At 41.0% G+C, this 23,929-nt stretch overlaps 1 long non-coding RNA gene across 1 annotated transcript; it reads left to right on the top strand.

Moving 5' to 3' along the window:
- Positions 1 to 5,717: 5,717 nt before the first annotated feature.
- On the top strand, positions 5,718 to 23,329 carry LOC140634637 (uncharacterized). The gene is made up of 4 exons (XR_012032042.1): positions 5,718 to 5,794; positions 18,359 to 18,586; positions 20,133 to 20,286; positions 22,504 to 23,329. It is a non-coding gene; the product is annotated as an uncharacterized lncRNA (long non-coding RNA).
- Positions 23,330 to 23,929: the final 600 nt, after the last annotated feature.

The following is a 23,929-nucleotide window of genomic DNA, read 5'->3' as shown; positions in this document are numbered from 1 at the left end:
GTAGTTCAGGCTATAGATAGTGGCTGGATTGAACTGATAGTAATACATATGGGGGAGGGAGGGACAGATTTGGGGTAAATTTTAGTGGTTAAATCTATTAGGTTTCATGATAAGGATTGATAGATGAGAAGGGTCTGTGGATTTCTGGTTGCTAACGACCAATTAGGTTGAAGAGCCATTTAATGAGATAGAAAAAGGAGGTAGCATTTATTGAGAAGAAGCCAAAAAGAGGGACTAATTCTGGTGGGAAAAATAAGAGTCCTGCTCTGAACATGCTGAGTTTGAGAAGGCCACAGATGTCCTAGTGGAGATGTCAAGTAGACCATTGGAAGAGAAGATAAGAGAAGAAACAAGAGAGAACAAGTCTACTGTGTAGGTGGCAGAACAAGAATACTGATAAGGATTTGAACTCAAAGTTCACCTTTAACCAAACCAGAGCTTGCTGGTGGGTTAGCATGGGCCATTTGGGTGGCCTGTAAAAAAGAAGTCAGACTGGAGTTGGTCATAGAGATAGAATCCCAAAGGAAGTTATCTATTGCCTATGAAGCAAAAGAAGCAGAAAAAGAGCAAATAGAAAAATAAATAACAGGAGGACAAGTAGTTTCAAGCAGAGCCCTTTTTTAAACATAAGAAAGACTAGAGAAATGGTTCTTAAACATGAGAAACTCCCGGCAAGAATTTTAAAATTCTGATGCCCAGGACTTCTTCAATCATAATTAAGTCAGAACCTTTGCAAGGGGAAGCCCAGGCAACTGTATTTTTTTAGAACTACACAGATAAGTCCAGTGTGCAGGCAAGTTTGAGAACCAGCATCCCAAATGTGCTTTTATATTACCCAGGAACTTGCAGATTCCGATTCAGAGGTCTGAGGTGGGGCCCAAAGTTCAAAATCTCTAGTAAGTTTCCTCAGTGGTGCCACTGCTGTTGACTTGTGGCCCTACTGTACATCTGAATGGGGATGATCCAGAAGAGAAAGAAGTGAATGATGCAGCAGGAGGAGGCCTGATCTGATGGAAAGCCAGACCCTCTGGGGGATTGGCCTTGGGTAAGACTAGACAGGAGAAGTCATACCCTTAACGACTCTGGTATACTGCTCTTTCTGTATGTCAACTAATAAGATGGGTATAGCCACGTGGCAATTCTTAGATTTCTAATGTTTATGCATGTCTTTCTAGCAGAGGTACTGTCTTTGTTCTCAACTTCATTTTTAAGAAAGTTTGTATAACCCACAGTCTTGTAAGAGAGAGATAGTATCTCCCAAGGAGCTAAGGATAGGCGTGTTCAGTGCTTGGTAGAAAAGCTCTGTGTCCCCTGTGCTGTAGGTACCCTCCCTGTGTGGCAGCCTTGGGCCCCTGGCCCTCTCTGCAGTGCCCTGGGGGAACCAAGGCTTGGAGAACCACAGCACTGACACGCCAGCAAATGTATTACTGTGAAACATAAACTGTCCCTTCTGATGTCTTTTTGGAGTATTGGTGGGATTCAGAGATGACAGCCAAGAAAGAATTCTTGAGACATCTTCCGTGCAAAAAGGTGGTTTCATTAAAGCACTGGGACAGGACCTGTGGGCAGAAAGAGCTGCCCTGGGGTCATGAGGAGAGGCCCATTATATACTCTCAAGTTGGGAGGGTGCGGTTAGGGATATTGTCAGTCCCTAAAGAATTTTGGAAGCAAGGTTTCCAGGATCCTGACGGAGCTAGCTATTGCTGGGAAAAGGTCATTTATTACTGTCTAATAAACCCTTGGTCATAAGACCCTTCAGATGTATATGGGTGATACGCTTGGGGGATGATTGCCAACATGCATCTTGAGTGGTTTAGAGATAAAGGGAGTTTCCAAAGGAATTTTTTTAAATGAACTTTAGATTTTTAAAAATATTTTATTTATTTCTGAGAGACACACAGAGAGAGGCAGAGACACAGGCAGAGGGAGGAGTAGGCTCCCTGAGGGGAGTCCAATGTGGGACTCGATTCTGGGACCCTGGGATCACAACCTGAGCTAAAGGCAGAGGCTCAACTACTGAGCCATTCAGGTGACCCGAACTTTAGATTTTTTAAAATTTACTTATTTGGCAGAGAGAGTCAGAGAGAGAGAGAGAGAGAGCACAAGTAGGCAGAGCAGCAGGGAGAAGCAGGCTTAGCAGGGAGCCTGATGCGGTGCTCCATCCCAGGACCCCGGGATCATGACCTGAGCAGAAGGCAGACGCTTAACCAACTGAGCCACCCAGGTGCCCCTCCAAAGGAATTTTTATATATTAAAGTAGACTTACAGGATCCTGGGGGTCAGGCTAAGATTGCCTGTTACCCTTAGTAGAGCAAGTGACCAAGTGACCTTCCTCTAGGAACTCAGCTGGCTCTAAGAACTCCAAGTTTCAAGAACTTGTCCATGGGCCATAATTAGTAAACTCATTTGTTGGGCTTTGCCTTTGTTTACCACATCACTTTCCTTCAGACCCAGAAGGACAAAGTCCTTGAAACTGTGTCTTCAGCCAGAATCCATGACATTGTAGCAAGTTAACTTAGCATTGGAGGACAAATTATTGGCGTCTTCGCAGCTCTTGACAGGCACTACTACTTCCATAGATGGTCGGTAAACCAGTTCAGAGAGCCACATGCAGCTGGCAAAAGGCTCAGTAAAGTCATGTCTGCCTCCATCCAAAGCATGGACTCTTACCCACTGTTTCATGATAGCAGAAAGGGGCCAGATTAGAAAAGAGGAAGGAACATAGCTGACAGACAATCTTATGGCTCCCAGGAGGAAGCACAGAAAGGTTTAATGCAGGTCAGTGAACCCTCCAAGCTTCTGCCTAAATCGCTTATCTAGCTGTTTTCTTTGGGATTTTGTAAATGGATGCTGGGGTGCCTCACCCAGATCTTACCTTCAGAACGGATCTACTCATTTCCCTGCTGCGAGAAGATTAGCAGCTACAGGCCCCTTCTGAGTCTTCCTAAACTGTCAGGCTGAAGATTGCTGCCCTACCCAAAGACATGCCCTATGAGGCAGAGCCCCTTGGACATGTGGGCAAGGAGGGAGCAGGTAATGTTCCAGCGCTTCTGTGGCAAGGTGGGGTGACTCTTGTCTCAGCTCCAGGGCTGCCTGCAGGAGAGACTCAGGTTTTCTGCCTTTTTTTTTACACTAACATCACAGTTCAAGCCCTCCCTCTCCCCAAACCTTCCTTTACTCCTACAGCACTGATCTTGAGAACTTCTCGAGTAATTGCCAGCACACAATCTCAGCACACAAACCTTAGTAAATACTTCCTTAGGGAACAGACCTAAAGTAGAACTCCTGTAAATCAAGATAGAAAATGAAATCATACAGAAAATGTGCACCCAAAGATTTTATGTGCTTTAAATTACAATTTTCATTATCTACTGTACCTTTAGGTTAAGTCATTTAGAATACCACTTATAAGCTCATCAAAATCATATAGTTAATCCAAACTTTAATAATATTACTAAAGGATAAGAAATTATATTTATTAAAGCATTACAGTTGTGACAATTTTGTAGTATGGTCACTGAATTGCTTTTTCTGACACTTTAGTCTACAAATAAGTAAAAAGCCATAGGAAAATCATTAGCTTATCATAGAATACCCTGATGGAAATTTTGTATAATTGAATTTCTGTTTTCCCTTGAGATATGAATACTGTGAATGTTTCACAGATTATGTAAATGAAACAGTGGGAATCATTCGCAAGTCATACCATTTAATGGGCCTAGGAAAATTATATTACCCTCCTTTCCTATAGAGAGAGGCAAGAAGATAGTATGCTTTGTTGGGATGGAAAAGTTGGGATTTTGTGCAAACTCTCAAGAATAGATTTAGAAGGGGAAGGTGTTGATGAATGCACTCAAACAGCCTCTTTCTGGCTTTTGACTTGAGAGTAAACCCATGAGAGCAAGGCCAGTGAGAATGAAGGCCAGGCAGCAGTACCAGGCCCATGTTATGGGTTAATATTATGGAGTCCGACCCTTTCTCAAATGATACCATCAGCCTTATTCCATCTACACGAGGTTGTACAAACACATCTACATCATAACCTTCCTGAGGGTTAAAGCACTAGCATGATCATTGAATGTTTCTGATTCCAAAACCAAGTGATGAACTAAGAACCATTCCTGGCCCCACCCCCACCCTCAATAAGTTTTGTCCCGTCTGATAAGCTAATCAGGCTTTTATCCTGTTGAGAGAGGTTTTATTTGTTTATTTGTTTTTTAATTAATTATTTATTTATTTGAGAGAGGAAGAGCAGGAGCGGAGGGGGATGGTGTCATGACCCTGGGATCATGACTCCAGCTGAAAGCAGATGCTTAACCAACTGAGCCACCCAGGCACCCCAGAGAGAGGTTTCAAACTGTGCTGAAGGAAAACTATTTCTTGATTGCATAAAAGGAAAATCAACACCAAAATAAGATATTCTAAAGCTTTATTTTTAAAAAGTTTTACATGAAAAATAGACATTTCATGAATAAATGCATTGTGTTTCATCCACATAATGCAACCAGTTGAACCAGTTAGTTTTTATCAAGAGACTGTTATGCAAAGCCCAATACTCAACTCAGTGTAAACAAACAGGGCAAGAAAATGCTTCGGAGTGTGCTGAAATTAAGCTTAGTTAGAACAAATCTTCTATGTAAGGCAACAACCTTACAATTGAGAAAGAAATCCCACAGTTAATAAATACTGTTAATACAAACATAAAGGGATGTTTGGTTTAAATCCTTGCATAACTTAGGAAAAGTTGCATACAATCAACAGAGTTGCATTGTGCTCTAAACAACTAATATATTGCTTCATATTCCTGGTATCGTACCTTCCAGTCATTAGACCAAAAATGAGATAACAGATTGAGCAAGTTTCTAAGGAGGAGCCACAGAAATTCTGTCCACAGAGATACTTAAGTTGACATTAAACAGAAATTTTAGAAGTATATTGTCAGGGCATTATTTTCCCTAATGTAATAAAAAAGCTTCAGTATGTAAGAAATTAGCAATATACAAGGCACTTTGCTCTTTATTGTTACCTAAAATCATCATTGTTGCTCAACAATTTGCTAGCAGGGGGAACAGAGGCAAGTTTAGCTAACTGAAAATCAGGTAGTAAAAATGAGAGAGGGGGTTATCTCCAGGTTAGCATCTCACTCAGAGGCAGTCTAGTATGTGTGTGGTAAGAATCAAGGACTCTTTAATGAGACCTAAGATCCCACAGTTCTCCTAAGGAAGGAAAAGTACTTGAAATGCCTAATACAGCGGCCAGAACATGAGAAGGTCAATACATGTCAGTCTATGACTATATAACTGGAGGTGTTGTCTGGCTGTCTGTCCATTGCTTAGGATGAATTTATTTCGGTCAGGCTGGGATTACAGCTATAGATATTTCCAGTTCGAGTTCTTTGGCACTTGATTGGAGTCAGCACCCCTTACAGATCCTTCAGGAGCTTGCTGGAGAAATGTGCTTTCTGGCTCTTCTGGGCCATGCTCAGGGATCATTTGGGAATCTTGGAAGCTGGGTAGAATTTTCCGATAGCAAAAGATGAAAAACAATTCAGGGCAACATGGAGCAGAAAAGATGTGGGTTTCTTCTCTGTGGGTGAAAAAATGATAGCTATTACAGTCATGAATCAGATTTGAACAAATGTTCAGATCCACCAGATTTGGACGTGTTTATGATACATTCTAGTAACTTCAGAAAATAATATCCTGGATTTACAGAAATGAATCTGATTCTTCCACTTCATCTGGGCCTTTCTTTCAGTGTTTATCATTCAGAAGCAAAGGAGATTCCAAAGAAGGTAAGATAGACTAAATCATAGGAGCAGATCTGAGAAGGTGCCTCTTCCTGAAGCAGGTTTGTGCAAGTTCTATTGTTCTAATTGTGTAGGTAGTAGAAACTGTTGAGACAGGACCACATTGATACCCTACGCTATCAAGACTGTGCACTTCTTGTGGATTAAGGGCTAAGTGACTTTCATTTCCTTATTGTCTGTTGCAAAACCTCAATTGCTTTCTTTCTACCTGAGATACCACGTGTGGGTAAATCAGAGTCTGTAAAGGCTGGCATTGCCTTTGGCATCATCATGGGAACCTGATAGATGGTGTTAATGGGAGCACTTAGATTTAACTGATCAAGGAAGAGTACTTTTACTTTTTGATGGCTTTCCTGTGTCTAAAAAACATCAATTGTTGACACCGAAATTCAACAAACTGTACTAGTCTAAGTGACAGCTATTTCACATAACATAATTGCCTTGACAAAATGAAGAAATGTAGTGAGTTTTCCTGAATGGTAGGATGGTGATAAAGGAAAAAGAATTGAATGGAGATCGTGTGAGCCAGGATTTAATTTCATCAATGTCATTTAATAATTTTAGATGTTTCTCCTACTCATACCAGCTCCATCTCTGTGGTTTACAGATAACTCATTTGCAAAATTAAGAGTAAATCAACCTAGAATTGAATGAATTTTTGGACTCTAAACAACCTTTCTGATTGACTTTTAGATTTAAAATGCCTTTTGCATTTATTGAAATTCATAATCCAAGCAAGGAAAGTAATAAGGAAAAGGACTTAACCAGGGGAGAAGTAATCTGTTTTCATTTCCTTTTTTATATTTGCACATGATTGGGGCAGAAAGTTCTGTGTACTCTTGTGTAAGTATACATCTAGTCATGAATTTGAGATGAGAAATCAATCTCGAGGAGACTCACCTTCTACATTTTGCATCCTCCTATACCCTCTCTCACTCTATACCCAACTTTGAATAAATACTGTACTTCCAGCCAAGGATGAGTAGATCCAACATTATTCATAACTATCTTATGTTACCCACACAGGAGAAGCACACACTCATTCTGCTCCATGTTGCCCTCTATTGTTTTTCATCTTTTGCTATGGGGACATTCTGTCCAGCTTCCAAGATTCCCCAGGGGTCCCTGAGCACAGCTCAGAAGAGCCAGAAAGCACATTCTCCAGCAAGCTTCTGAAGTATCTGTCTGTAAGGGGTATCGATTCCAAGAGCAATCAGCTATCAAAGAACTCTGCTTGGAATTTTCTGTAGCTGCAATCCCAACCTGACAGTCATAAATCCATCCCAGATACCTGGACAGACAGGCAATACCTCCATCTACACATAGTCACAGACTGACATGTATTGACGCCTCTTCATATTCTGGCCGTTGGACTAGGCATTCATTTCATGTACATTTCCTGGCTTAGTCCCCAGGATAACATGGTGAATGAGACAATTATCTACATTTTCTAGGGTGGGAGCCTGGTACAAACAAACCCATTAGGTGATTCCTGCAGCATGTGCTTTTAGCTTGTCTCTTGACTGTGGATCACATACACCTGTGTGAGCTCATGTCTCTCTCCTTTGTTTATGTGTATAAATCTCTAGGATGTTACAACCTTTAATATTGTGAAAAATCCGAATTCAACTGGTCAAATATGAAGATCTTAATGACTTTATTAGGCAATTGATGAATCAGACAGCATTTCATCTAGTAATTAGAGAAGAGTTCTGTGGAGTTGTACAAAATGGAAGTTTTCATAGGAAGGAGGGTGTGGGGCAAGGAAGTCATTAGCAGAAGAAAAGAAAGGATTGTTCCAGGCAAGGTCACCATTCCTTTAGGGGAAGGGCAGGGGGTCTTAATAGGTGGAGCACCTAATCTTCCTTTGGGGATGGAGGGAACCCATGTGACAGATAACCTCCTGGCTCAGATCCGCAAATTCCTGACTAGTCCATTAGGACTAGATTTCTAGGGGAGGTTGGAAGTGCAGTTAGCTTATGTATTAGCTCTGGTTTGGTGACTTGGCCTAAGTGATGCCATTTGGGGCTCATTGTTTTCTTTTTCATAATATCGAGCATAACTATTTGAGCAATAGTATTCAAACCACTAGTCTTAATAAATAAAATCTTTAAAAAAACAACAACACTAGTCTTTAAAAAAAAAATCTGCCCAACTGCTGACTTGTAACCGATCAATCAATCAGTCAGTCATTCAATCAATGTTTGGGGCACACTGAGCACTGGAGCCTTTGCATTTGATTGCAGAGGCCTTAAGTACTCCGCACACTGTCATTTGTACTGCAGGTCACGGTCTGTGGACAGGTGACTGGTTAAGAGTATTTTTAACTCTTTCACCTTAAAAGAAGGCTTTGAGTCTTCTGATGACATGCTTGCTTCCTGAAAAGTCACAAAAACAGCCGAGGTGAAACTCAAGCTGAGCAAAAGCAAGAGGTGAGCCAGTGCCTGAGCAGAATTCATCATTTCACCTGCTCTCACCTTCTGGTTTAAAAAATAATCCTTTCAGAGCACTTTGATATTTACAAGCTATATAGTTGGGTTGTGATGAAAATTTTTTTAAGTCTTTGCAATGGTAAAGCTTTAAAAGAAATGTAGTGGAGACTAAGAAAGACAATCCTCTCATATCCTGTTTAGTCTCCAGCATGTGTGTTTGCAAAACACAAGGCTCAGTTTGCGCATTCCTAATTGGGGCAGCCAGTTGATTGTCTCAGAAAACATCTCAAAATTAAGCTATCCCAGCTGCTTGTTTATAATTCTGCAATAATCCTCCCTTTGTGGATCTCAACTTGCCAGAAGAACCTGAGGGAAGGCACGATACAAAGAGCGAGAAACCTTGAAAATCAAGAAACTTCAATTTTCTTTCTCTTGCCATGTCTCTAAGAGATGAGAAGTGGGAGAGGAAATGAACGTTTACTATTATCTCATTTATTTCCTTCAACACTCTTAGGGGTGTTATTTCGGTTCCCTAAACAAAGGCGGCTCAGAGATGATGACTCACGAACCCTCATCACTCATAATTTGGGGGCACAGGCTGGTACTTGGTGCTGACTCATACCCAGCGCTGACTCTCCTATACTCCAGAGATGCAAGAAAAGAAAATGTTCTTTAAAACTCATATGTATCAGAAACCTTAAAATATCCTTGTGAATTATTACTAAAATTATTTTGGCAGAATAATTCCAGTGATTCCACTGAAAACAAAAATATATATGTATGGATCACTAGCTCCTTTTCTCCTTATTTTCCCTGAAAAAAGTAAAACTCTAAGTCTTGGCTATGTGGGAGAGTGTTGATGCCTTATACACTTGCTTTAAGCTTAAGGTCTTTTATTTTTCCTTTTAAATAGACTTTTGTTTTTAATTTTTTAAAAATTTTATATATTTATTCATGAGAGACACACAGAGAGAGGCAGAGACACAGGCAGAGGGAGAAGCCCTGCAGGGAGCCTGATGCTAGACTCCATCCCAGGACCCAGGGATCAAGCCCTGAGCTGAAGGCAGACCCTCAACCACTGAACCACCCAGGCATCCCTAGACTTTAGTGTTTAGAGCAGCCTTAGGTTCACAGAAAAACTGAGCAGAAGGAATGGGGGTTTTCTCATACATTCCCACCCTCCACATGTATATAGTCTGACTCAGTATCAACATCCTGCACCAAAGTGGTACATGTGTTACAATCAACGAACCTATATTGACAATCATTAACAATGACCATCCAGGGGCATGGGTTATGATTCTGGGGTCCTGGGATCAAGTCCTGTATCAGGCTCCTGTGGGGAGCCTGCTTCTCCCTCTGTCTCTGCGCCTCTCTCTGTGTGTCTCTCATAATTAAATTTTTAAAAATCTTTAAAAAAAAACCCAACAATGACAATCCATAGTTTACCCTGAGGTTCACTTTGGTGATATACATTCTGTGGGTTTGAACAAATGTGTAATGAATGGCACGTATCCACCATTATAGTGTCATCAGAGTATTTTCACTGCCCTAGAAATCCTCTGTGGTCCATCTATCTATTCATCTCTACCCTCCTTGACCCCTGGCAACCACTGATCTTTTTACCGTCCCCAGAGTTCTGCCTTTTCCAGAATGTCACATAGCGAGAATCATTTAGTTTGCAGCTTCATCAGATTGATTTCTTTCACTTGTAATATGCATTGAGAGTTTCTCCATAGCTTTTCATGGCTTGATAACTCATTTATTTTCAGTGCTGAATAATATTCCATTGTCTGGATGGAGCACAGGTTACTTATCCGTTCAACTCCCAAAGGACATCTTGGCTGCTTCCTGATTTTGGCAATGATGAGTGAAATTGCTGTAAATATCTATCTGCAAGCTTTTGTGTAGACATAGTTTTTGCCTCATGTAGGCAAATACCAAGGAGCAAGATTATTAGGTCATAGGTTAGCAGTATGCTTAGTTTTATAGGAAATTACCAAATTGTCTTCCAAAGTGGCTATGTCATTTTAGAATGATAGCATTCCCACCTGCAGTGAATGAGAGTTCGTGATGCCCCTCGTCCTCACCAGGAATTGATGTTGTCAGCGTTCCAGATTTTGGCCATTCTGATAGGCATATAGTGATATCTTGCTGTTGCTTAAATTTGCACATCCCTCATGACCTATGATGGGGAGCGTCCTTTCATATCCTTACTTGCTATATCTTCTTTGGTGAGGTATCTGTTCAGATCTTCTGTCCATTTTCTAATTGGATTGTTCATTGTCTTATTGCTGAGTTTTATGAGTTCTCTGTTTTGGATAACAACCCTTTACCAGATTTGTCTTTTGCAAAGTCTTACCTTATGCAAATGTTTGTGGCTTATTTTCTCATTTTTCTGACAGTGTCCTTCACAGAGCAGAAGTTTTAAATTTTAAGGATATTTGGCTTATCAATGATTTCTTTCATGGATCATGCCTTTGGTGGTATAGCTAAAAAGTTTAGGATCTTTTTTAAATAGCAAAATATGTATTTGTGATAGTCCAAGTGTATTCATGCAGCAGACCATAAGAGGATTTAGATTTAGAAAGCATAATTGGAGAGTTTTCAGGCCCTTATAATAAATAGGCTTTAATTTGGATAAGATATTAAATATGAATTGATGGAAAGTGAATATTCATAACTCTTCTTTTGTGAGATTCAGAAAATTGGCAGCAATGCCTCCTATTTCATTAACTTTTCTGAGTCAGAAGGCAGAGGTGCCTCAAATTACCTAGCAAACCATTGTTCAAAGATGTGAAGTCAAACGTCATATTCCACTAAGCTAAATGGGTGGCAGTGGGAAGGCCAGACCACAACCTTGTCTAAACATCTGACAGGTTTGGAATTTTTCTTGCCGTGGATACCTAGACATGTAATAGGTTTGTCCTAGTACCTGTCACGCAGGAAGGCCCTTTCTCCAGTTCTACTGGATATGCTGCGAAGGCTGCAGGAATGAGTCATGCTCGAGGACACGATGCCACCACAAGGTGTTAGCAGCACAGTCCTCTGAAGCAGGGGAAGCTGTGCCCATCCCCAGGGACGTGCCTATAAAGTTTTACTTTGTCTTCCTCCTGCTAACCATTATCACTCTTCCACAGAAGAGCTCGGAAGTGAAGGACAGAGTCTTTCAGAAACCGCACAAAAATAAGCCCAACAAACTGAATCCTCAGGGGTATGAAATATTAATGTGACAGGAATTTCTTTAATAAGAAACAATTCGATAGTCCTTGTATTACATAAGTGAGGCTTTCCCCTGCTCCCTTCAAAAATGCCCTGAATTCTTTCCCATCGACTCATTCTGATTATCCAGGTCATGGGTGAAATACATTTGTAAGGCACACTGCAGCTTCGTTGGTCAAATGGGAACTCTGGATAGGATGACACTAAGCAGTTCTTTCTTGCTCGTCAAACCAGTGTAACTGCAAACAAGTCAGTACAGGTACCCTGAAAGAGAAGTGGACCCTCTTCCTAAGAGAGGGGCAACTTTTCCTCCTCCGGAATTAAATTTTTCCTGTGGGATTACATCATTGATTGAAAGAAGGTGAGACTCAGGAGGCCAGAGTGTCAGCTAAGATTCTTTTGACTGCAAATCTGACCTAAAAAGGCTTAAATGATAAGGGAAGGTATTACTCAGCTGGAAGTCCGATATGGGGTGGCTCCAACATTGGCTTGGTCCAGTGGCTGTGCGTTTTCAGCTGCTCTCTCCTCTGGCCTTGCACTAGGCTGGCTTCACTCAGGGGCAGGAATGAATGGACCAGTCCTAGGCCTCATAGCCATGTATACTACCCCCTGGCCCTGGGAAGAGGCTGCTGGAGCCTCGAGGACAAATTACAGTGAGAATATCATGTTCTGACTGACTTCAGCCTGAGTTCCTTGAACCAGTCTCTGTGGAAAAGAGCCTGAGATGACCTTGAATGAGCTAAAATCATCAACCCATTTCCCACACAGAGGCTGAGGGATGGAAGGGATGCTGAAGATGTCATCTCTATGGCCATTGGTATTCATGAAATCTTAGTATCTCATGTATCCCAACAGGTACCTAAGCATATTATGTATATTTTTTGGGTGTGAGGGGTTTTTGGAGACACTCACTACAATAAAAGGGAAGGTGGCATTATCCGTAATTGTAAGTTTTACACCATACCAAGAAGTGTGCACTCTGCCTCTCGTGCTACACACTTTTATTCTCCTACTGTAACTGCAGACTCTCCTGCCCCTTGGGCCACCCCCTGAGTGCCCTGCACCCCTCCCGCCCCGTCTCCCGCTGCAGTCACTGCTGAAGTGATCTGCTTGGATGCCGACGGCCTGGAAGAGATAGAACTGCCAACTCCTTGTCTACGCCCCTTGCTTCCTCCTTGGGTTTTCTCTACAGATGCCTACGGGAGCCTGCTGGGCAGGGTGTGGGAGTTAACATCCACAGGGCCATGTTTGACCAATGTGGGACGGGGAACTAGCTCCCCAGTATGTCCTTTGGGAAGACTGTTCCATAAGCACATCCTCAGAAAGTCGATGGGTTAAACTCTACAAGCGTCTTGGCTTCCCATCCTCCCCACCTTCGCCCCCCCTGCCCCTCGCTTCTGCTCCCTGGGATCACTTCCTGAATAAATGCTGCATCAGGGTTGGAGTCAGGTTGTACTTTCAGGGGTGTCCTGGTGAAATGACATCAGGTCATAGGTGACATTTCTGTAGAATATGAGTAAGGCAAACCTAATTTACCTTGTAAACGCATACCTGAGCCCCCAAACTTCGGCAGACTATAACAAATTCAGGTCTTGGCTTCCATGGAAACACCAGACTTCCTATTCATTGCAGCGTACTATGTAATACCCCTCTCTCCCCATGTCCCACCATCTTTCTCTCCACATCCTGCCATCTTTCTTCCCACATCCCACCATCTTGTCACTTGTCATTTCTTGCCCATGTGTTGCCCTGTTTTTGTGAATTCCTGGAAAGTTAAAGTAGCTCATGAGAAGGCTGAAGTGGGTGTAGAGATGAAGCTCCATTGAAGGGGAAGCAAAAGTGGAGGAACCAGAAAGACAAGCTCATGTCAGGAATGAGCCACATGAGAAAAGATACCAGTGGAAAGGTTTGCAATAATTCCACATTCTAGACTCACTCCTGATAAAGACCTAACTTTGCTTCTTGCCTTGCTCACGCAAGAAAGGTGGTAATACCAGCTGAAGGGAGGCCATGAACACTTCATCAAATAATCCATTAAAGTACTTATAGACTGGGCACTTCCTGTGGTTGTTTGGCTATGGTTTTTCCTTAGGTCCTTCTTGTCTGCCAAAGAGTTTAAAGCATCTTCTCCTCTATAATCTCTCAACAACCTTTGCTACCAGTTGATGTTATTTCATGTGAAGCTGGACAAATGTCTACAATGACCAGAACATCAGTTGGAGTTGTAGGAGCAGCAAACTAATTTTTCTCACTTCCTTCATCCAAGAAAATTTGGTGGAAAGTCCAAGCCACTGAGCAAATGCTTAGTTGTTCTGAGCACACAGCACTGCCTCAATGGCAGAAGGGAAAGACACAAAGAAAAGCAGAACAAAGAGCAGAGCAACACTACCTGCACCCAGGACAGTTGCTTACATGCAGTGTTATGGGTGACAACGTTCAACATCATTGTCAGTCTCTAAAACTTCCTGTGATTTTCCCAAAGGTTTCAATTCATTCCTTAAGGGATACCGAATACACAGTGGAGTATAAGAATGCTACATGCTAACCGATATTTTCTCCCCAAGAGGCCAGTATAGAAAAAAGACTCACATGAGCACCTTGGGTATGTTGTTTTCAGCAAACATCTTTATTTCTATTCAGGGTTATTTGAGCTGGAGGCAGGCCAAAAGGACTTTAGAGGATATTACTTGTATTTTTCACATTTTTTATGATTTAGTTATTTATTTGAGACAGAGCGGGAGAGAGGGGTAAAAGCAGAGGGAGAGAGAATCCCAAGCAGACCTTCCTTGCTGAATGTCAAGCCTGATGTGGGGCTTGATCTCACCACCCTGAGATCATGGCCCAAGTTGAGAGTCAGACATTTAACTGATTGAGCGACCCAGGTGCCCCATGTATTTTTTTACATCTTAAGACCATATAAATGTATTCTCTGCCTGCTGACCCCCAGCTTTACTAAGGTATAATTGACAAAATTATATTTATTTAAGGTGTACAATGTGATGATTCAATATGCATATACATGTGACATGATTACCACAAGCAAGTTAATTGATATATCCATCCCTCATATAATTTCCATGTTCTCTGTGTGTGTGGTGAGAATGCTTGAGATGTACTCTCTTAGCAAATTTTAAGTATATGATGCAATATTATTAACTGTATTAACTGCACTCTGTACATTAGATCCTCAGAACTTATTCATCTTATAACTAGAAGTTTGTACTGTTTGACCGACATTTCCTCCATGCCCCAGTCCTGGAAACCACCATTCTACTCAATATTTCTATAAGTTTGATTTCTGTTTCTTTGTAAGTCTACATATAAGTGATACAATATTTGTCTTTCTCTGTCTGGTTTATTTCACTTAGCCCTTAGTGGTGATCTCCAGGTTCATCTGCGTAGTTGCAAATGTCAGGATTTCCTTCTTTTTTATACCTGAATAATATTCCGTTGCATACAGATCTTCTTTATCCATTCATCCATTGACGGCCACTTAGATTGTTGCCATATCTTGGTTACTGTGAATAATGCTGCAATGAATATGGGATTGCAGATCTCCTTGAGACACTAATTTCATTTCCCTTAGTTATATACCCAGAAGTAGGATTGCTGGATCATATGGTAATTCTAGTTTCCATTTTTCTTGGGTGATTTTAGTTTATTTATTTTTAAAGACTTATGTATTTATTTAAGAGAGAGAGAGAAGTGAGGAGAGGGGCAAAAGGAGAGTGAGAATCTCAAGCAGACTCCCTGCTGAGTACAGAGACCAACACAGGGCTCATCCCAGGACCCCGAGATCATGACCTAAGCCTAAGTCAAGAGCTGGTTGCTCAACTGAGCCACCCAGGTGCCCCTAGTTTTCATTTTTTGAGGAACCTCCATACTGTTTTCGATAGTGGTTGCACCAATTTACATTTCCATCATTAGTGCACAAGTGTTCCCTTTTCTCCACATCCTCTCTACCATTTGTTGTGTCCTCACCCTCACCATCCCACCCCACTCTCTCTCTCTCTTTCTCTCTCTCTCTCTCTAGTGTAGTGATAATAGCTATACTAAAGGGTGAGATAGTATTTCAATGTGGTTTTGATTTGCAATTTCTTTGATGAGTAGTAATGTTGAGTACCTTTTCATGTATCCATTGGCCATTCTGTATATTTTCTCTGGAAAACTGTCTATTCAGTTTCTTTGCCCATTTTAAAATTTAAATACATTTTACTTTAAAAAAAATTTTAATAACGATGTTGGGAAAAATGGATATCCATATGCAAAAGAATGAAATTGGACCCTTACACCATTTACAAAAATTAAATTGAAATGGATTACAAACTTAAATGTGAGAGCTGAAACTATACTGCTCCTAGAAGAAAATATAAGGAAAAGATTCCTTGACAATGGTCTTGGCAGTGAATTTTTTTTTATATGATACCTGAAGCACAGGCAATAAAATAAAAAAAAAATAAACAAATGGGATTATCTCAAATTAAAAGCTTCTGCACAACAATGGCAACAGTCAACAAAATGAAAAGGCAACCTATGGAATGGAAGAGTATATTTGCAAACCATATATCTGGTAAGGGGTTAATATCTGAAATATGTAAAGGAACCCATAAAGCTCAACAGCAAAAATCCAAATAATCCATATGAACATACTCTTAATAAAAACAGAAAAGTTATTCATTAGCTTATCTTAGGTTGCATGCACTCTATGTTCAAGTGATTGTTAGGTTTAGTGATTTTATTCACAATATTTGTAGAAATAAACTACATATGTTTCTTGTGATGTTACAAACTTTTTCCTGGATGACTTTGAAATCTGGCAGAAAGTATTAGCAAAATTTGAACTGTTGGAATTATAGGTTCAAGAAAGACCCATTCTATATCATCAGTATGGCAAAAATTATAAGTGGAATTTCCTTTGTTTATAATTGATTTGTGGCTATGCCTTGGGACCTTAGAAGCTACTCATATGTTTTAAAAGCCTCTCTTCTTCAGAGTAAGGAAAGAAAGCATCCCAAGCATATGGAAAAGCTTGTTATCTTGAGTGGCCATTAAAGGAATCAAAACAGTGCCTAAAGTCTGCTTTATTAGACAAAAACATGCATAAGCCACACAATAACATCAAATTTCAACATTGTTAGTCAAACCTCCATTTCTCAAACCTGAGTCTTAGTAGGACATGTGAGTTAGTAAATACTTGAAGGGAGGTAATAATTCATTGTTCCTGTTTCTATCATTCAAAACAGAAAATTACTAACACTTCGTATTTATTTCATTAAGATACTCCCTCCCCCAGCCCCGTTTGAGAATTAACTAATAGGAATGAAACAGTTAGCAGGAGTGTCTCCAAACCACAGGATCTTCTGATAGTGACAGAGATGGGATTGTAACAGAGAAGATGGTACTTATTTCAGAAGCAATCGTAAAGATGTGGGTGGATAGTTTTGTTCCTGAGAATGGCCTGTAGTAAAAGGGTTACTAGTTGCTTGGTCCCCGTGGATTATGTCCTTTTCTTGGTCTCCATCATCAGCGTTGGAATTGGAACTATAATTTAGGACATAGCATATAAGTATAGAACATTAAGCCTTAAGACTGGGAGGGAAGAAATTCTAAGGGTCAGTGTTCCATAAATTGAAAAGAAAAAAAAGTTTAAGATTTTATTTATTTATTCAAAGAGAGAGAGAGAGAGAGAGAGAGAGAATGAGTGGGGGAGGGGAAGGAACAGAGTGGAAGGGAGAAGCAGGCTCCCTGCTGAACAAGGAGCCAACTCGGGGCTTCATCCCAGGACACTGGGATCAGGATCTGAGCCAAAGTCAGCCACTTAACTGACTGAGCCACCCAGGCGCCCTGAAAATGTTTTGACATGACAAAGTAAAGTAGTATGTAATATACTCTTTACAATAACATGCCAAATAGCAACCAAATATGGAACCAATGGGAAAAACAAAATGAAATGTTAATCTATGCTGCATATTAACTTTTTTATCCTGACATCTTCATCTTTACTTTGGTCTCTCCAGCTGTGCAGCTGATATATATACACACCTCTTCAGTCTCTTCCTTTCTAGTTGGTTTATGGAAAAAAGCCAAAATCCATTTAAAATTCTGAAATTTCAGGATAAGGCTTCTTATCTACTCATGTAGGTCATCTATGCCTATAATCTATTAATAACCACATAATGAAAAATATCTCTAATCTACTTATTTTTGATACTCCACAATGTTAGTATATATATATTTTTTCTGAAATAGTAGTGTCTTTCTGAAATTATCTTGATAGTCATTCCTTTGGAAGGATCCTCTCCTCCCTTCTTCCCTGGATCACCATGTTTTTACATTTTCTGCTCTCTGTCCTAGGTCAGTGGCTTTGTGGGCTGTCACCAGGCAGCTGGGCCCCACACTATGGAGTGACACTGCCAGTGACTAGAGCTCTCCAAGCCTTATTTTTGTGATCTGTACAATGGAGAAAACAATAGCAATAACCATACTAGCCAATGCTCGGGTCATTAGGATTCACATAGTAGCCAATATTTATTGAACATCTACCGTATTAGGCATAGTCCTGAGTGCTACCTAGATTACCTAGTTAATTCCTCCTAACTATAGCACTGACCTCTGAGATAAAGGCTATTATTACCTCATTTGACACATGGGAAAATTGACATTTAGTGAAGTGAGCTAAACTCGCCCCAATGTTGCCAGCCAGTCAGTGTTGCAGCTGGGATAGCAGTTCAAGAAGTAGGACTCTCAGGCCTTCCCTCATATATTCCCTTACTATCTTCTTGTCATGAAACTATATTCATTAAATGTGTAGCAGACTATGTGATACACAACACTTGCTCGGTAAATGTTTATTATTTATTCTCATCTTTCTTTATAACTTTATTGTATTTTTTAGAATGCATGCAGTCCAGGCAGTAAGAGTGGAGGACCACCCAAACTTTGGGCTCTCCCAGGCCACTCTCCGAGCCATTAGGGTGCTGAGGCATCTCCTCAAGAAGTCTTCCCTCAGGGAACTGACTGCTGGTTTACCTGCCTGTGGAATAGCAGGACACCTCTCCGCTCTGCACTCTGACAGCCTAACATAATAGGAAGCTGATACAGGAGGGAACATATGAATGTCTGGGTAAATGAAACAGCTCTCTCCCTTTGATCTTTCTGGAAGCAGTAAGTAGCTTCCTCCATGTTTCTTTTTGACATAAGCCTCTGTCTGAGCATTTCTCTGCCATTGTCTTGGAGAAATTAGAGGTGATATTAGAGGCAGTAAAGACAATTGAGATCTGTGATAATATTTATTTTCTTTTTTTAAAGAATTTATTCGAGAGAGAGAAAGCACACAAGTGGGGGGAGGGCAGAGGGAGAGAGAGAAGTGGGTTCTCCACTGAGCAGAGAGCCCACGAGATGGCTCCATTCCAGGACCCTGACATCACCACCCAGCCAAAGTCAGATGCCCAATTGACTGAGCCACCCAGGTTCCCCAGTTAATATTTATTTTCTAATCAATGAAAACTCAACATTTAACTAATAAAGCTCTGTATATTTTTGTTTGTTTAAAAATAAACTGAATTTTTAATGAATTTTTTCATAATGTTAAGGAAAACAAAATAGACCTCTTCAAATGTTTTATCTACAATAAAGATAAATTCCTGCATCACCTTCTTTATCTATGTAGGGTCAGATGACCTTTTCAATGAGATCAGGATCATTTATTTTATACGATTTGTGATTTTCAGTAATGACTCTTCCATGTTCAAATAGTCTAATTTTTGCATCGTATCTGAAAGAGCTGGGCTAAGTGTGTATTTCTAGCAGACAGAGTTGAGTACTGTCAAATTCTCTCAACTTCTTTCAGTTTTGTGGAAACAATTCTGAGGTATGCATAACTTGATAGATTTATTATTAGCTCAGCTGTGAGTCATTCTGATGCATGACTCTGTCGAGTTTGGTGGGAGTTGGGATTATCAAAAATGAGTCAGAATGAATCTGGATACAGCAAGTCATAAAACCGGCTCAATTAGAGCACTTTTGCTTCCTTTCAGTCCACAGGCATGAGCCAGATCCCCTCTTCCATCTCTACCATCTCCATTATCCCCAGGCTCTGGGATCACCTTCCACCACCCGCCATCCAGTGGTCTACAAAGTCAGCTGTCCCAACCCCAGTGGTGGGAGTGCAAGAAAGAAAATCTTAGCATTTCTATTTATGGTTATTTTCATACTTTTTAACTTCAATTTTCATGTGTACTTAAAAATATACATAATAGAGCGTGTGGGTGGTTCAGTCAGTTGAGTATCTGACTCTTGATTTCAGCTCTGGGGGTCATGAGATTGAGCCCCACATCAGGTTCTGTGCTCAGCTTGGCATCTGCTCAGGATTCTCTCTCTCCCTCTGCCCTCTCTCCACTCCTGCTCTCTCTAAATAAATATAAATAAATAAAATCTTTGAAAAATATATGCATAATATATTCAGAGAGTAATATATATTTGTAGCTTATAAGTGAGTATACATGTATTGAAGATGTTCAAAACATTCTTACCAGTGGGATTCATCTCAATAATCATAATAAAAGAACAGGTTTCAAGCAATAAGGATGTATGAGAAGAGAGTAACCAGCCAGAGAAACCCGGATGTTTTTGATTGGCTAGATGTGATATGTATGCTTTGTTCCCCCCAGGCTTGGGCAGAGCACAGACCCTTGACGATGGAATCAATGTCAAATACCATGAGGGCGCCACATGACTGGAAGAAGCAGGGTCCTGGGGACTTTGGGAACTGAAGAAACTTGGGAAGGGAAATGACAACCCACCCAGCGGTTATCCTTACAAAAGGTAGTTCTGCTACATTTTGATTTCCTTGGAAAGGAGAAGGAAGGTGTCCTTAGGAAATTTCAGCAGATGATTTGTGGAAAGGGCAAACCTCTATTTTGAGTATTATTCTCTTTATGAAAATTCTGAAACAGTACAAATTCCAGTACAAAGCTTTATCTTTCCGAGAAATCTCCTGTATCGTCATTACACAGCAGAACATGCCTGTGATGGGGGATAAATGAACTTGAAAAACCAAATCCTTTTATAATAAGAATTTTGAAGCTCTTTATCTCTATGCGATATGAGGAGAGGGGTGGTGATCCCTTCCGAGAAAGCCTGAGAGAGATGAAAAGTCATGTTGTTTTCAGATTCATTTCTGCAGACATCCCTTTTTTTTTCCTGCAGACATCCTTGAAGACTTCTTTCTCTCATCCCACCTTGCATGTGGGCAGGGAGGAGGGGACCACTTCCTGTGGCAGTACAGAACAGGATGGAGCCAACTAGAATAGCTTGTAGCTGAGCATATTGGTTTCCCATCAACTTTAGAAAGAGTTGGTTGGAAACCTAGTTCATTGGTATATCATTTATTTTCCCCTAAGACATAGACTTTGAGATACTTATGCATTCCCTTGATGTAGTTGCTTAATTTGCTTGAAATTTTGTTACCAAAGGCAAAAATTATTGAATAAAAATTCTTCCTTGATCTTTATTTTTCAATTTAAATAAGAAAACCTAAAGCCATTTTTTTTTTTTTAGTAAGAGATTTCAGCCCAAAGTGGAAGTGCCCAAGGTATACAAAACTGGCATTTTATTTAGAACAGTTTTTATTTTTTAAAGGATAGTCCAGTGTCCCAAGGCCAGATATTTTGAACCTTGTTTCCGGTATCAAGGAGGAAGGAAATCTGCAGTTTAACCCTGAATGAGAATGAGGCTCTTCTGTCTTAGAATTTTTGAATTGGGATCAGGGCTAAAATAATACAAATGATAAGCCATAGAAACACTTACCTCAATTGTCAGGAAAAATTCCCAAGGAAAGAAAAGAGAGGGGAGAGAATGTACTGAAGAGCGATTTCCTTGCCATCTGTTGAACTATCAATGTCTTTAACATGAAATGTGTAGGCATCTGATCATAATTAGGGTGATTCACTGCTAGAAAGCTTGTGTTATAGTTTAGGATATGAATAAATGAGCCTTGGATCATATCATGCAAAGAAAAACTTAGAAAGCCTACAAGCATTTACAGACCATTACATTTACGTTTTATGAATGGTTGAAGAGGAAAATGTTAATACAGAAAAGTCCAGGGCTACAGGTTTACTGAATGGGTTCACTCAGCTTTCGGCCCATGAAGACATTTTTTGTTTTGGAAGGATGTTGGTCAGTTGATATCACTTCATGTAATATAAGATTTACTGCTGAGGTTCTGATAAACGCCTTTGAAATGCACTGGGAAAAACCGCTCTTTCGTTTATTTTCTAATACAATATTAGTCAAAAACAAAATCTCAGTGCATGTGGATTTGTATGCAGGATGAGAAGGAGACACAGTCTGTTTAAACTTTCAGGCCAGTCTGCCTTTAAAGAGTGTAGGGAGTGTTTTATGGTGATGCAATGTGGAGGCTACTTGGAGAATTGGCTAGAAACGGTTAGAAATGTCAGGAGACAGCACACACAGCCTTCACCTGTATTGCAGATTTTATTTCATGTTCCTCCTCCCTTTCCTAAGGCTCAAAATGTCCTCTATACCTCCTGAAAATCATTTATATGTTTTGGGGAACCAGCCGTCTCCTTCGGATGCACAACTTTAAAAAGACTAGCTGAAGGCAGAGGGATGATAGCAGCTCCTAGCAGAAATGGCTCTGCTTTCTGAGCTTCGCATGTGATACCTGAACAAGAAGGGGACTGCCCATCAAAGGATGCATCTAGAGGCAGTAGATGTTTTTACTCTCCCTGTTTCACAATGTATGGCAAGGCTAAAGCCACAAACTATGTTTAAAACTTCTAAGCTCCTTTCTACATTAATGGTTCAAAACCTGATTTTTGGCCACTTCTAGAAATAGATGTTTTGTTGTCCCTCACAACTATAAACAGCCAGCGTTTACCGGTGCAAACACTGCAATGAGATGGCCACCTGTGAATTAATATGGTGTAGACTATAGTAGCTAAATGGAAGAAAGCCTCAGTCAGACCCACATCCCAGGATCCATGTCAATAGTCCCTCCACATCCAACTTTTACAGAAACGCAATTTGCCTGCCGAGAAGCTGAGGAACTTTGACTTGACCTCTCTGTTCAAAACCTCTGAGCCATCCTTGACAACTCTTTCTTCCTGGCGGAACAAGTACTCACCAAGAGCGTATTATGCAGTAAGCAACACGCCAGCTACAGAATCACATGAGCTCACACCAGGTGAGTGGGAGCAAAGAACAGCTCACACGTATTGCCCTCTGATGCTCCAGACCACCAGGTGAAGTCAGCATTGCCTTCTTCCATAGGGCATAGTCACAGCTATATGCCTGGAGTCACTGAGTGGTTACCCTTCCTACCCACAGTTCCTGTGTTCTCCTCACCTCCAATCAGGTCAACCATGGAAGTGTTAGATAGAAGTTAGACTTGAGCCATGGAAGGAACATCCCAAGGCAGAGTCCTAAGCCCCTGAAGGGGAATGCTAGAGATAGGAGCGGGAGGCAAGGATGATGAGAAATAAAAGCCTGGGAGCTCAACAACCTGGCTTCCAAGACCTTGAGGCTGACAGATCAAGAGCCATAGATGCAGAGCACATGCTCCTCTCTTCCACCTCTGCCCTGGGGTAATCTCTAGACTCATTATAGTGCATTTTCAGGCACAGCCCCCCTTGGCACATACACCACCTCCTTCCACCACAGAGTAAGGCTACTATGATGGTTCTGGTTCAAACCTAGTGGGGAGTCCCCCAAATGATTGGAAGCAGCCTTTGTTAGAGATGACCCCACTGTATGCCACAGCTCCTCTCAGCCCAAAGAGACCCAATAATATCCAATCTCAAAATAACCTAGTGGCCAGCCACCTCTTGGAACCTGCATGTTCTCCCACCTTCACTTTAATAAACTGCTTTGTGCTTGCTACTTCCTCCTGGCTATCTTTATTCGAGCATGGATCCCCACTAAATCTTCTTTTGAGGAATTCGATGAACCTGAGACTTCCATTCATACAGTGTGGACTCTTGCCCTAACAAAAAAGGGTTTGTTCACATTGCACAAGGCCTGCCCCCCTGCCAGGCTCTAGTCTAGCACTGGTTCTGTGGAATATTTCAATATCTGCAGTCTGGTCTCCTCTCTCCTTCCGTTTGCTCTGCACACACTCCAACTAAAGCAATCTCCCGTCACGCAGATTGAGAAGGCATTCCTTTTCTGGTTCTCCAGTTCCTCCTTACTATATGGCCCAATTTATCATTCCAGCAGTAGCTATGACTACTGTTTGAGGTTCCCCATGCTGCCTGGCCAACCTTGAATACATTCTACTTCTTCACTTTTCCACACCTGTCTTCATTCTGTTCTCTAGTCCGGAAATTCCAACCCCTCACCTTGTGTAAAAAGCCCTCTGGTGACTTGCCTATCCTGAGGTAGTATGTGGTCTCTGGTGTCCCCGAGTCCTCTGTTATAGACGTCTAAATGTTGTTCTTGTTTC

The sequence above is a fragment of the Canis lupus genome, chromosome 6 (assembly GCF_048164855.1).
Source record: "Canis lupus baileyi chromosome 6, mCanLup2.hap1, whole genome shotgun sequence".
Lineage (NCBI taxonomy): Eukaryota > Metazoa > Chordata > Mammalia > Carnivora > Canidae > Canis > Canis lupus.
The sequence above is the reverse complement of the archived record's forward strand: the minus strand, read 5'-3'. Positions and strand labels throughout refer to the sequence as shown.